Source organism: Nerophis lumbriciformis, linkage group LG02, assembly GCF_033978685.3.
Source record: "Nerophis lumbriciformis linkage group LG02, RoL_Nlum_v2.1, whole genome shotgun sequence".
NCBI classification, from domain to species: domain Eukaryota; kingdom Metazoa; phylum Chordata; class Actinopteri; order Syngnathiformes; family Syngnathidae; genus Nerophis; species Nerophis lumbriciformis.
The window spans coordinates 63,627,567-63,642,500 of NC_084549.2; the positions used below are offsets into that span (position 1 = coordinate 63,627,567).

A 14,934-nucleotide genomic window follows, 5' to 3' on the forward strand; every position below is an offset into this window, starting at 1 on the left:
AAATAGTGACAGAGAATAGAACAAGGATGGACAATTCAACCCTTAACTCAACAATGAGTAGATGAGTGTTATGTGTGTGTATGTGTAAATAAATGAACACTGAAAGTCAAGTATTTCTCATATATATATATATATATATATATATATATATATATATATATATATATATATATATATATATATATATGTATGTATGTATAATTGTGTGTGTGTATATATATATATATATATATATATATATAGCTAGAATTCACTGAAAGTCAAGTATTTGTTATATATATATATATATATATATATATATATATATATATATATGAAATACTTGACTTGGTGAATTCTAGCTGTAAATATACTCCTCCCCTCTTAACCAGGCACCCGACCACGACCCCCCCCCCCGCACCCCCCAAAATCGGAGGTCTCAAGGTTGGCAAGTATGCCCCAAGGACACTCTAAATTAAATAATTTCATTTGTTTAGGACAATGCAAATTAATCAATATATAAGCAAAAGCATCCCAGTAAATATGCCAGAATGATCTACAATAGCTCATTTTTATCTGTTAGGTTTTTTTTTTCAAGTCCAATTCATATCTTTTTCCAAAAAGAACCCACTTTATGAAAACAAATATTTTGTAAAGACTAAGATGCGGTGCAATTTCAAACTACCGTATTTTCCAGACCATTACCGTATTTTTCGGATTACAAGTCGCACCGGAGTATAAGTCGCACCTGCCGAAAATGCATAATAAAGAAGGAAAAAAACATATATAAGTCCCACTGGAGCCCGGCCAAACTATGAAAAAAAACTGCGACTTATAGTCCGAAAAATACGGTACTTGGTGTGTATGTCGACAGAAAGGTTCCCAAAGGGAGACAACAGATAGAAATATTAGAAGTTTTTCATGGTTGTTTGGGAACATTTCCCAGACAAACACAGTGCATACATACACTACAACAATTGGACTGCTGCCATTCAGATTTCTGAGGTCTACCTGCCCCCCCACCTCCCCTCTCCTCCCCGCACAGCTCTGTGGGGGGTGTACTGTGCAAGTGAAAGGGGTGGGGCTTGTGTACACTGTCTTTACATTGTGAAGAAGCTGCTTCAACATCAAAAAGAAAGGGTGGGTGGGGTGGGGCATGAGACTCGTCTTTCAAAAGAAACAACAACCGTGTCTCGTCCCCTCTGGGTGGTCACATAGGTGCAATGTTTGTGTGGCAAAGTCACAGACAATAAAGTCAAGTCAATATTTGAGAAGGTATCAAATGAAACAATAGACATTTTTTGACTTTTCACAAATTTTAACAGTCAAATAACACAATGAGTGGAAACACTGAAGCACTTACTGTAGATGCAGTAGCTGGCTTTAGAAGTCCACGTTGTTAGACCCGACCCGCCTTCTTTAAACCGTCAACGAGGCCAGGTCCTTCTGAAAGATTTAACATTTATTCAACAAAGGTCACAAGTGAAAATTACAGCACTGGTTTCAATCAGCAATTTAGCCCAGGAGGAATGGGCCTTGATAAATAATTCTTTGTTCTTACAGTCCGCGAGACAAGAAAAAGTGAATTTGGTCCAGGGAATCACGTTCATGGCCAGACGAGTCCTCGCGGAGCTAGGGGCGAATTTAAAGGAATAATAGTCCAGGTGGCTTGGCAGAGCAAGGCCATCGGGAGGCGCCGAAGTGGAGCCGTCGGAATTTGTGGGACTGATTAAAACTACAGGATGTGTAATTATCATAATATTAATTTTATATTTACGCGACACAGAGTCAACACTTGTACAGTCCTGTGCAGTGATGAGGAACAGCCATAACAAGTTTCATGATGTTTTCACAAGGAGGGTCCTGTTAGAAGTCAGGGTGACAGGTCAGTTGGAGTTTAAAACTGTACACAGCGTGTTTAAATGTATATTTGCTACAATATTCTAACAGTCTTGAACTTTCTATGATTTCTAGTAGAGATGTCAGATAAATGCTTTAAAATGTAATATTGGAAATTATCGGTATCGGTTTTAAAAAGTAAAATTAATGACTTTTTAAAACGCCACTGTACGGAGCGGTACATATCCGGTAAAACACGGACGTAGGGAGCAGTACAGAGCAGTTGCGTCTCAAGTGTCAGCAGCCCCTCCCCTCTCCCCTCTCCCACACACAACACAGAAGTTGACGACTACAGTATGAGAGGTTTACTGGCGACGCTTAATGACCTCATCAAACCGCCGCGAGCGCAGCATAACAACAACAACAAGAGTGTGTTGTTGCCGGTGCTGTAGCCGTGGCTAACAAGCCAGCTCGCTCGATGACTGACTAACGACACCATGTCTATGGTTTGGGACCAGATAAAAAACTGGCAATTTGCAATTAATGCAAAAAGTTGGTTATGCGAGGAGGAACCAAGACGTCTTCCTTTAATACGAGCAATTAGATCTCCCACCTCTTCAAGAATCATAAGGAGATAAACGATGAATACAAGCGGAGGATGTGAGCCCAGTTTATAATTCCCTGTTATACAGTATGCCAGGCAGTCTACTAAAGGAGGACAATGTTATTGTTTACTTTATTACTCTAGTACAGTGGTCGGGAACCATTTTGGCTGAGAGAGCCATGAAAGCCAAATATTTTAAAATGTATTTCCGTGAAAGCCATATAATATTTTTTAACACTGAATACAACTAGATGCATGCATTTTTAAGTAAGACCAACATTTTTTTGAGTACAATAAGTCTCTTATTCTTTTTTAATAACATTGTTATTCTGAAGCTAACCAATAATAAATAAAATACTTCTTACCATTAATGCGACTTCTTGAACAGGTGTGGTAGAAAACGGATGGATGGATTAAAATGCATGAGAATGTTTTATATTTTGAACGTAATGTTTTACACTGTGATTACCAGCTGAATTATTCATTACTTATCGTGTTAAGCAATGTCAGCTAAGATTTATCTGAGAGCCAGATGCAGTCATCAAAAGAGCCACATCTGGCTCTATAGCCATAGGTTCCCTACCCCTGCTCTAGTATACTCTGGACTGAAGCTGTGTGCCTTCATTGTTTTTGTAGCTGTTGTTTTCAGGCATGTTTAAAAAAAAAAATAATAATGCACTTTGTGAAAGTCAAAGTATAGTATCCCATAGTTGTAGTGGGTATTAGGATTATCTCAGGGAGAGCATGTCCCAAATTCCAAACTGCTGTTTTGAGGCATGTTAAAAAAAAAAAAGCACTTTGTGACTTCAATAATAAATATGGCAGTGTCATGTTGGCACTTTTTTCCATAACTTGAGTTGATTTATTTTGGAAAACCTTGTTACATTGTTTAATGCATCCAGCGGGGCATCATAACAAAATTAGGCATAATAATGTGTTAATTCCACGACTGTATATATCGGTATCGGTTGATATCGGAATCGGTAATTAAGAGTTGGACAATATCGGAATATCGGCAAAAAAGCCATTATCAGACATCTCTAATTTCTAGCTAACTTCAGAGTCCTCCTTGGTTCAAAAAATATTGGACTATTTAAATGACACATTGAGAAGAAAAGCACCTAACAGCAACATTCAATGATAACTTCAGCTTGCAAAATTGGTATTATTTGCTAACAACAAACAAAGCGCTCTCGATGCATGCGCCTAAAAGTTGGTATCAGTCACTTTAATTATTGGCCAATACCTTTTTTAATCCAATACAATAACAGCACAAATCCTACATACTTCTATTAACATTGGTATGTATAAAAAACACAAACCTACTTATTATTACCAGGGATGCATTTTAGATACCGCATTATTGCAGTTTCAAAATGGTCACAATAATGCCATGACGGTATCAAACAAAAACTAGGCATGTGTCGTTTTTTGACGCAATGTTGGGGGCGTGGAGCACCGTAAAGGGGAGAGAAAAAAGAAGCAGGAAGTGAAGTGTGCCGCCTTCGTCTCGATCGTTCCAAGCCAAAGTAGACTGTCAAGGCGCACCTGCTGCACGCCAAAGCTACCATCACCCGGAAAAGATGAAGCCAGCGGAGCTGAACATCAATTTGGGTGTTTTTTTACATTATTAAAAGTTAAAAAGTTAGTTACCTTTTTTGAGAAACTGCACAGATATAAAAAATGTCCACTGCAGAGGACACTGCTTCTCAAAGTAATAGTTGAGAGACACAGTAGATGTTCCCGCATAATTATTTGCACTTAGAAATACATGTTTGTTGTAATAAATATGATTAAAACATTTGAGCACTATGTTTGCGTTATTACATTAATTACAGTAAGTGTGTTTATCCTAAACATTCCTGCCACTTCATTTTATACACTATGACATTTTCATGTCTTTTTTTTTTTTAATACATATACCACAATAATATCATACCGCAGCCTTAATATTGTGATAACATTGTTGTGGAGGGAGGTGTGGCCAGCGCGCCTGCAGTAGCAAAGGTCACCGCTGCTGTCTATGGTGCTGAGGACGAGCACCATCGAATTGGGTCGGGGCATGTGTTGACGGCGAGACACAGCTGGCAGGTGATTCGATTTCACAGGTGGTACGTGTTAATCTAATCATCTGTTGTCTTTAACAGTAAGCGGCCGAGGGCAGGAGGAAGAGAGGATACGGATGTGGCTGAAAAGTCACGTCCTGCTGGAGAGTAAAGAGTATGAAAATTCTATGGAAATTAAACCATTGTTAAAAACTGCAAGCTTGGCTCTTGTGCCGTGTGTAATAGTGGAACTGGTAGTAAGCCTACTCAGTGGCCTAGTGGTTAGAGTGTCCGCCCTGAGATCGGTAGGTTGTGAGTTCAAACCCCGGCCGAGTCATACCAAAGACTATACAAATGGGACCCATTACCTCCCTGCTTGGCACTCAGCATCAATGGTTGGAATTGGGGGTTAAATCACCAAATATGATTCCCGGGCGCGGCACCGCTGCTGCCCACTGCTCCCCTCACCTCCCAGGGGGTGAACAAGGGGATGGGTCAAATGCAGAGGACAAATTTCCCCACACCTAGTGTGTGTGTGACAATCATTGGTATTTTAACTTAACTTAACTTAGGCGACTTCCACAATCGTATTATGAGATTTTGATATCAATACATCCCTAATTATTACCGCCTGGAATGCCCCTACACTGTCCATAAATTGAAGTGGAGTGGTACGTGTGTTTGGTGACACCTAGTGGCCACAATAATTCACGACGTTAATAAGCTCATGGTACAGTAAGTTGAATGATGCGGACACTTCTGTTACTGAGTACTTTCTAATACGCTTCTCTGCCTTGGAGACCTTGTATGTGTAAGTAGTACACAACTATATTCATTTGATACTTGTTTATGTTGACAAATGTGCTGTTTTAGACAGCAATATTGTTCCAATGATTATTACGTATGTGGAGCTTGTGTGCTATTGTGTGCTTAGCTGTTGTGTAGCTGCTAGCTCTGAGTAGCCTATAGCCTAGCATGTTTACCTTTTGCAAATGACTTGACTAAAATAAAAGACCGACATTGTGTTTGTCATGACTTGGTCCTGGGGTTTAGTTTTTCTCGAAGGCAACGGAAAGTTGGCTCGGGCGAGACGGGAATGCAGGTACATTTTTATTTAAACACTATAAATACAAAACAAGGAAGTAAACAAAAGGCGCGCACAATGGCGGAGAACACACTATGAAACCAAACACTTGCACAAAGGCAAAAACTATGAACAACAAAAAACACTAACTGTGGCAATAATAAACAAAACTTACTTGGCATGGACAAAAAGGAGCAGCGTGAACGATGGACATGAAAAAAAGAGTCAGAAATGTGCAGAAGCATAAATGTGGAGATGTCACCAGAAAGACAAACTGAAAAACAATGAACTTAAATACTACAGACATGATTAACGAAAACAGGTGCGTGACTCAAAACGTGAAACAGGTGCGTGACGTGACAGGTGAAAACTAATGGGTTGCTATAGTGATAAACAAGAGTGCACAATGAGTCCAAACGTGGAACAGGTGAAACTAATGGGTAATCATGGAAACAAGACAAGGGAGTGAAAAGCCAGAAACTAAAGAGTCCAATAACTAAACAAAACATGACTAAGACAAAACATGATTACACAGACATGACAGTGTTTTTATTGGAGGACATTTAGATGTTAACTGACTGTTCAGCTTTGCACTAGTAAACACGCTGCAGGACTGCCTGTATCGCACATGTTATCACACACTAGTAAACACGCTGCAGGACTGCTTGTATCGCACATGTTATCACACACTAGTAAACACGCTGCAGGACTGCTTGTATCGCACATGTTATCACACACTAGTAAACACGCTGCAGGACTGCTTGTATCGCACATGTTATCACACACTAGTAAACACGCTGCAGGACTGCTTGTATCGCACATGTTGTCACACACTAGTAAACACGCTGCAGGTTTGCTTGTATCGGAGTGCTTATATCAGAGATTTTAAATGAGAGCTGATATAATCTGATATTTATTTTTTGCTGATATTGGACCAGGATCCAATATCAATATCGGCTCTCAGGACACCCTTAGTCCACAGTATTGAAGGTTCAATTTTGTGTATGTGCTGTGTACACATAATGGGGATTGCACCACCTGGCCTGCTAAACTGCAGCAAAAATGAAGTTGAAAGTAAAGAAGCACATGACTTAGCTACGATGCCAAGAGGTTATCTCGCTTTTTAAGCACCGCCAACCGGTGGAAATTAAGACAAGAGATGCAACAGATAAGTTAAATGGGTTTTAACGGAATGAATGAATAATTTGTGAAGGCGATCATATTTGCCGATTACCTTTCGGGGTGCTGAGCGCGGCGAGAGATGAGCCTAGAATGAAAAAAGGAACACTTCTTAAGTCAGTTTGACATCTGTGGAATTCTTCTTCACAGGTATTTCGCACACAAACACAGAAGATGGCAGCTGGCACAGAGAATTGTGTCAAAAGCATGTTGCCAAGGGACTGACACACGCTCACACATACAATACGTTCGGTCTTCAAAACCCAAAATCAACCAAGCAAATGGAGACTAAGGCTCTCTGACAACCATTTCCAGACCTGGAACTGGCGAGAACGACACAAAAAGCGCCACTTTTCTTCGCGAGGATTATGACTCATTTTTCATTTAAATGAGAATATATGAACATCCTGGCAGTCGGCATCCTAATGACAGCAGACATTGTACAGTAAGTGATGTTTTATTATGTCTGTTGCATACTTGCCAACCCTCCCGGATTTTCCGGGAGACTCCCGAAATTCAGCGCCTCTACCGAAAACCTCCCGGGACAAATTTTCTCCCGAAAATCTCCCGAAATTCAGGCGGAGCTGGAGGCCACGCCCCCTCCAGGTTTATTGTTAGGCAGTTTCATTAACGTCCTCCCAGCACGGCAACAACACACAACAACAGCAGTCACTTTTTCGTCTACCGTAGAGCAGTTTGTCTGCCGTAAACAGCAATGTTGTGACACTCTTAAACAGGACAATACTGCCATCTACTGTACATGCATATGTGACATTAACATCTAGGGCTTTTAGAGAGTGCAGTGCACAACTGCGCACACAACAAGGAGACGAAGCAGAATGCATCATCAGAGAGGGTGTTCAGCATGGTTAGAAAAATAGTGACAGAGAATAGAACAAGGATGGACAATTCAACCCTTAACTCAACAATGAGTAGATGAGTGTTATGTGTGTGTATATATGTGTAAATAAATGAACACTGAAATTCAAGTATTTCTTTTATATATATATATATATATATATATATATATATATATATATATATATATATATATATATATATATATAATAAAATAAATATATATATATATATAGCTAGAATTCACTGAAAGTCAAGTAGTCACGTATTTCTTATATATATATATATATATATATATATATATATATATATATATATATGAAATACTTGACTTGGGGAATTCTAGCTGTAAATATACTCCTCCCCTCTTAACCACGCCCCCAACCACGCCCCCCGCCACCCCCCAAAATCGGAGGTCTCAAGGTTGGCAAGTATGGTCTGTTGGCTCTCATGAAGTCTGCAGTGAATAATAATCGGTGATGAAGGAAAAAAAAAAAAAAAAGCTAACGTCATGATGCGTTTTTTAAATGAATGCGCCGCCTATGCTTAAAATGACCAAATTGCGTAAATATTAAATGTTTGTCACGACATGGACTTTGGCGGGGTTTGTTTTCCCGAGATGCAAAGAAATTGGAACGGACATGGCGTGAAGGTAAGGACATGTTTTAATAATAACTATAAAAAGGTACAAACAAAAGGCACGCACAAGGCGGAAATGACTATGAAACAAAAAACTAGCACAAAGGTAAAACTATGGACATGAAATAAATAACACTTACTGTGAGCAGAACGAACAGCATGAACTATGATAGACATGAGTATCATGGGTAGTAGACGTAACAGAGGTAATGTCGCCAGGACGACCAACTGAAAGTGACAGGCTTAAATAGTAGTGACATGATTAACACAGGTGCTTGTGTCCAAATGAGCAACAGGTGAAACTAATGGGTAACTATGGAAACAAAACAAGAGAGTGAAAAAGCAGGAATCAAGTGTCCAAAGACCAAAACAGAACATAGCCAAACAAAAACATGATCACAGACATGACAATGTTATTATAAACGTGCATATATACTTACATCATGTATATAAAACCCTAATGGATGTGTTTAGATGTTTTTTTAGGTTCATTATAGGCAGAATTGAATGGCTACCGTAGGCTCCATTGTAAGTAGACTTTTGATAGACTTGATTTAATATTTAGAATGCATTTTTTTTTAAATCCATCCATTTCTTTCATAATGATTGTAAACGATAGGCAAAATTCCCAAAAAAGTGCAGTTCCCCTTTAAATTCTGAGTTCATTTCATTAATATTATGATTTTTTCTACATTTAATACACTTCTTTGTGGTCTACATAACATGAAATGGTGATTATTTGGTCAAAATGCTGCATAGATTATGTTTTACAGACTATCTTTAAGCCGCTTTCTGACCGTCTCTTCAGGATGTGCCGTTTTGTGGGCAGTCTTATTTACGTGCCTCCACTTCGTCTTCTCCCCGTCATCCATGTTGTAGTTTTTATCGCGTCAATATGGAGTCTATGGACAGATAAGTTAGAAATATACGCTACTTTGTATTAGAAATGGCAACAGCGGAGGATGCATGTGCATGTACGAGCCAGTCTGCCCCACAGGAAGAGGATAGAGGAAAAAGAACAAGTTTATTGGCTATAGCCTGGACTTTTATATGGATAATAAACCTCACATGACTGAGCAAATTCCAAACGGCTCGTTTAGAGGAAGTATGAAGGAAAGCAAAATTGTTTATTAATTATCTCTGCAATGCCTCCACGGTTTGATTTAAAAATTCCGGGACTTATGCAGATCCCAAGTACACAAAAAGGTAAGAAAATGGTTTTGCATAATAGGTCCCCTTTAAGGTTCATGCTTTGCTTTGTTCATGACATCCATTCAATACACACAAATCTACCGTAAATGCCGGATTTAAGTCGCTACTTTTTTTCCTACACTTTGAGCCCTGCGGCTTATAAAACGGTGCAGCTCATTAATGTTTTTTTCTTTGCTAGCAACCATAATGTTTTCCGATCAATAGTTTTCACTACACCCAAGCTGACGCTAAAATTGTGTTTTATTGTTTGTGATGTAGTGCCATGTTTTGGACGAGTTTGCTTACTGCAAGTGTTGCGTGCTGAAAATGTACTTTCTGTTTTAAAGCCTTAAACCGGAAGTAAAACTGTCTATAGCATTTCTGTTAGAAAAGATCATTCATTCATCACTCCAAGCAACGTTTGTACGTTTACAAAATAACTAAAACAATTCCTATTTACTGCACTTTCCCATGTGTGATGTCTGTAGGAGTGTTTTCATGCATATATGTATGTGCCATCTTAATGTATACAAACTAGTGTTGTTAACATTGGCTAATATGCGAACACAATGTCTGTGTTAGTATTATTAACTTACAATGGCATTCTTTTTATATTGTTTCAGTTTCGTAAATTCACCAGAACGTCACCGTGGAGTTATTGAGTATGTTTAGCTGATTGGAGAGGTACCGTATTTTTCGGAGTATAAGTCGCTCCGGAGTATAAGTCGCACTGGCCGAGAATGCATAATAAAGAAGGAAAAAAACATATATACAGTGGGGCAAAAAAGTATTTAGTCAGCCACCGATTGTGCAAGTTCTCCCACCTAAAATGATGACAGAGGTCTGTAATTTTCATCATAGGTACACTTCAACTGTGAGAGACAGAATGTGAAAAAAAATCCAGGAATTCACATTGTAGGATTTTTAAAGAATTCATTTGTAAATTATGGTGGAAAATAAGTATTTGGTCAATAACAAAAATTCAACTCAATACTTTGTAATATAACCTTTGTTGGCAATAACAGAGGTCAAACGATTACTATAGGTCTTTACCAGGTTTGCACACACAGTAGCTGGTATTTTGACCTATTCCTCCATGCAGATCTTCTCGAGAGCAGTGATGTTTTGGGGCTGTCGCCGAGCAACACGGACTTTCAACTCCCTCCACAGATTTTCTATGGGGTTGAGGTCTGGAGACTGGCTAGGCCACTCCAGGACTTTCAAATGCTTCTTACGGAGCCACTCCTTCGTTGCCTGGGCGGTGTGTTTGGGATCATTGTCATGCTGGAAGACCCAGCCACGTTTCATCTTCAAAGCTCTCACTGATGGAAGGAGGTTTTGGCTCAAAATCTCTCGATACACGGCCCCGTTCATTCTTTCCTTAACACGGATCAGTCGGCCTGTCCCCTTTGCAGAAAAACAGCCCCAAAGCATGATGTTTCCACCCTCATGCTTCACAGTAGGTATGGTGTTCTTGGGATGCAACTCAGTATTCTTCTTCCTCCAAACACGACGAGTTGAGTTTATACCAAAAAGTTCTATTTTGGTTTCATCTGACCACATGACATTCTCCCAATCCTCTGCTGTATCATCCATGTGCTCTCTGGCAAACTTCCGACGGGCCTGGACATGCACTGGCTTAAGCAGGGGGACACGTCTGGCACTGCAGGATTTGATTCCCTGTCGGCGTAGTGTGTTACTGATGGTAACCTTTGTTACTTTGGTCCCAGCTCTCTGCAGGTCATTCACCAGGTTCCCCGTGTGGTTCTGGGATTTTTGCACACCGTTCTCATGATCATTTTGACCCCACGGGATGAGATCTTGCGTGGAGCCCCAGATCGAGGGAGATTATCAGTGGTCTTGTATGTCTTCCATTTTCTGATAATTGCTCCCACAGTTGATTTTTTTTACACCAAGCTGCTTGTCTATTGTAGATTCACTCTTCACAGTCTGGTGCAGGTCTACAATTCTTTTCCTAGTGTCCTTCGACAGCTCTTTGGTCTTGGCCATAGTGGAGTTTGGAGTCTGACTGTTTGAGGCTGTGGACAGGTGTCTTTTATACAGATAACAAGTTCAAACAGGAGCCATTAATACAGGTAACGAGTGGAGGACAGAAGAGCTTCTTAAAGAAGAAGTTACAGGTCTGTGAGAGCCAGAGATCTTCCTTGTTTGAAGTGACCAAATACTTATTTTCCACTATAATATACAAATAAATTATTTAAAATTCATACAATGTGAATTCCTGGATTTTTTTTCCACATTCTGTCTCGCACAGTTGAAGTGTACCTATGATGAAAATTACAGACCTCTGTCATCATTTTAGGTGGGAGAACTTGCACAATCGGTGGCTGACTAAATACTTTTTTGCCCCACTGTAAGTCGCATTTTTGGGGGAAATTTATTTGATAAAACCCAACATCAAGAATAGACATTTGAAAGGCAACTTAAAATAAATAAATAGTATGTTAACGTAACATATTATGGTAAGAGTCATTCAAATAACTATAACATATAGAACATGCTCTACGTTTACCAAACAATCTGTCACTCCTAATCGCTAAATCCCATGAAATCTTATACGTCTAGTCTCTTACGTGAATGAGCTAAATAATATTATTTGATATTTTACGGTAATGTGATAATAATTTCACACATAAGTCGCTCCTGAGTATAAGTCGCACCCCCGGCCAAACTATGAAAAAAAACTGTGACTTATAGTCCGAAAAATACGGTAGTTTCCGCTGCTAGCGGGTCCATGACGATGACTTCTGTTTGGTTTGATCAGCCGTTTTACTGCCGTATTACAGGCACCGTTTGGAAACAATTATGGCATGTAAATGAACATTTACAAAATATTTATGTGTAAATAACTCACTTCACAACAGATATATCTGTGACTTATAGTCCGGTGCGGCTAATACATGGAAAAATCTATTTTTCTCTAAAACTTAGTGGGTGCGGCTTGTATACAGGTGTGCTCTATAGTCCGGAAAATATGGTATTTTCTTTGCCTTTAGTTGTAGCTCAGCTCAACAGTACGTAATAAATACAATATCCTCTAAAGGTGGCGAACAAGGCCAGTTCTCATCAAGTTCTCTCCTCTTCACTAGCTGAGGACCTGAGGCACTTCAAAACTCGACCTGTTTGAGAACAGAGACAAAGAACCAGGGGAGGGGATGTCACGACTACGAGGCCTGGCGGCGGCGTGTACGTTTACAGGTCGTGCTACAGTGTATCTTCCCCACTGTGAAGTAGAGTGGAGGGTGGGCAAAGTGGCGCCAGGCAGCGGGCCCAGAGCCTTTTCATTCACTCAAAGAGCGCGCAGAGTCCCGAGGGAGGACCATTCAGCTGTGGGCGGGGGAGAAGAAAAGAGGCGATGGACAGGTGGAACAAAATGAGGTGAAGGTAATACGGCTAAGGAGAGGTGACAGGTACAGTCACTCTGTATGCATGTGCACGTCTGTGTCTTTTACAAGACGTGTCAATCAGCGGCAGGGGGAAGCTGGCCTCTGGGCAAGTCGCCACTCCGCATACGTGTGTGTGTGTTTAGGGTATGTGCGACGGAAACGACTCACTCACTGGGAATAGCATTCTAGGTTCGGGGGGCATACAGGGGTAAAAAGTTCAGATGTCAAAACTGAGGTTTTTTCCCCCTTTAGAAGTTAGACACTCGCTTAGACTACCAGGTCAAAAGGTTGACAAACAAAAATGTAAACCGCCTACTACTGTGCAACCTGGATGCATAAACTTAATTGGTTCTTGAACATGGTTTCCTAAATTGAAAAGTTTGTATAGTGAAACAAAGTTCCCCATAGGAAAAATTTAGACATGCAGAATTGGTTTTAGCCTCGACAAAAGTCCCTATTTTAGCACAAAAAAAAGCACATTTTGAAGACAAGACTATGTTGTATTTAATGTATGTGTGTATGCATGATATATACACACATACATACATACATATATATATATATATATATATATATATATATATATATATATATATATATATATATATATATATATATATATATATATATATATAAAATATATAATATATATACATATATATATATATATATATATATATATATAATATATATACATATATATATATATATATATACATACATACATACATACATACAGGTAAAAGCCAGTAAATTAGAATATTTTGAAAAACTTGATTTATTTCAGTAATTGCATTCAAAAGGTGTAACTTGTACATTATATTTATTCATTGCACACAGACTGATGCATTCAAATGTTTATTTCATTTAATTTTGATGATTTGAAGTGGCAACAAATGAAAATCCAAAATTCCGTGTGTCACAAAATTAGAATATTACTAAAGGCTAATACAAAAAAGGGATTTTTAGAAATGTTGGCCAACTGAAAAGTATGAAAATGAAAAATATGAGCATGTACAATACTCAATACTTGGTTGGAGCTCCTTTTGCCTCAATTACTGCGTTAATGCGGCGTGGCATGGAGTCGATGAGTTTCTGGCACTGCTCAGGTGTTATGAGAGCCCAGGTTGCTCTGATAGTGGCCTTCAACTCTTCTGCGTTTTTGGGTCTGGCATTCTGCATCTTCCTTTTCACAATACCCCACAGATTTTCTATGGGGCTAAGGTCAGGGGAGTTGGCAGGCCAATTTAGAACAGAAATACCATGGTCCGTAAACCAGGCACGGGTAGATTTTGCGCTGTGTGCAGGCGCCAAGTCCTGTTGGAACTTGAAATCTCCATCTCCATAGAGCAGGTCAGCAGCAGGAAGCATGAAGTGCTCTAAAACTTGCTGGTAGACGGCTGCGTTGACCCTGGATCTCAGGAAACAGAGTGGACCGACACCAGCAGATGACATGGCACCCCAAACCATCACCCAACCATGCAAATTTTGCATTTCCTTTGGAAATCGAGGTCCCAGAGTCTGGAGGAAGACAGGAGAGGCACAGGATCCACGTTGCCTGAAGTCTAGTGTAAAGTTTCCACCATCAGTGATGGTTTGGGGTGCCATGTCATCTGCTGGTGTCGGTCCACTCTGTTTCCTGTCAATCAAAGACCGTAAAAAATGCCCCCAACGCAGTAACGTATCAAATGATTGGCTAAGAGCTGTGTCGGATACAAATCTGCTTATCATTGGTTAAAAAAGTAAACAAGGGTCCATGTGCTGCTGCGGCATAACATTGACAGAAAGTTAGCATCATGCCAAAACGCAAGACCTCGTTTAATTCTGAATGGATAAAAGAGCACGAATTTATAACGAAAAGCAGTCGAGACTCATTCCATGGCTTCTGCACACTTTGTCGATGTGCGTAAGTAGTCAGGGGAAAGCTGCAATTGAACGGCATGCGGGTACGGATAAACATAAAAGTAATAAACATGCGGCAGGTACCTCTTCAATGAGGACATTTTTTCATGAAGTTTCGTCGCCCCTGGATGACAAGATAACTGCTGCGGAGCTGTGCAAGGTGTACCATGCTGTAAAGCAGTGGTTCTCAAATGGTACCCTGGGGGT

At 39.7% G+C, this 14,934-nt stretch overlaps 1 protein-coding gene across 1 annotated transcript in view; it reads right to left on the reverse strand.

Annotated features, from left to right (window-relative positions):
• The window catches only part of wdpcp (WD repeat containing planar cell polarity effector), a 211,348-nt gene that overhangs the window by 155,720 nt on the left and 40,694 nt on the right, over positions 1-14,934 (reverse strand). Inside the window, exon 3 of the mRNA XM_072911888.1 lies at positions 1,343-1,425. The gene's annotated coding sequence lies outside the window, so the exon portion shown is untranslated. The remainder of the gene's footprint in view (positions 1-1,342; positions 1,426-14,934) is intronic.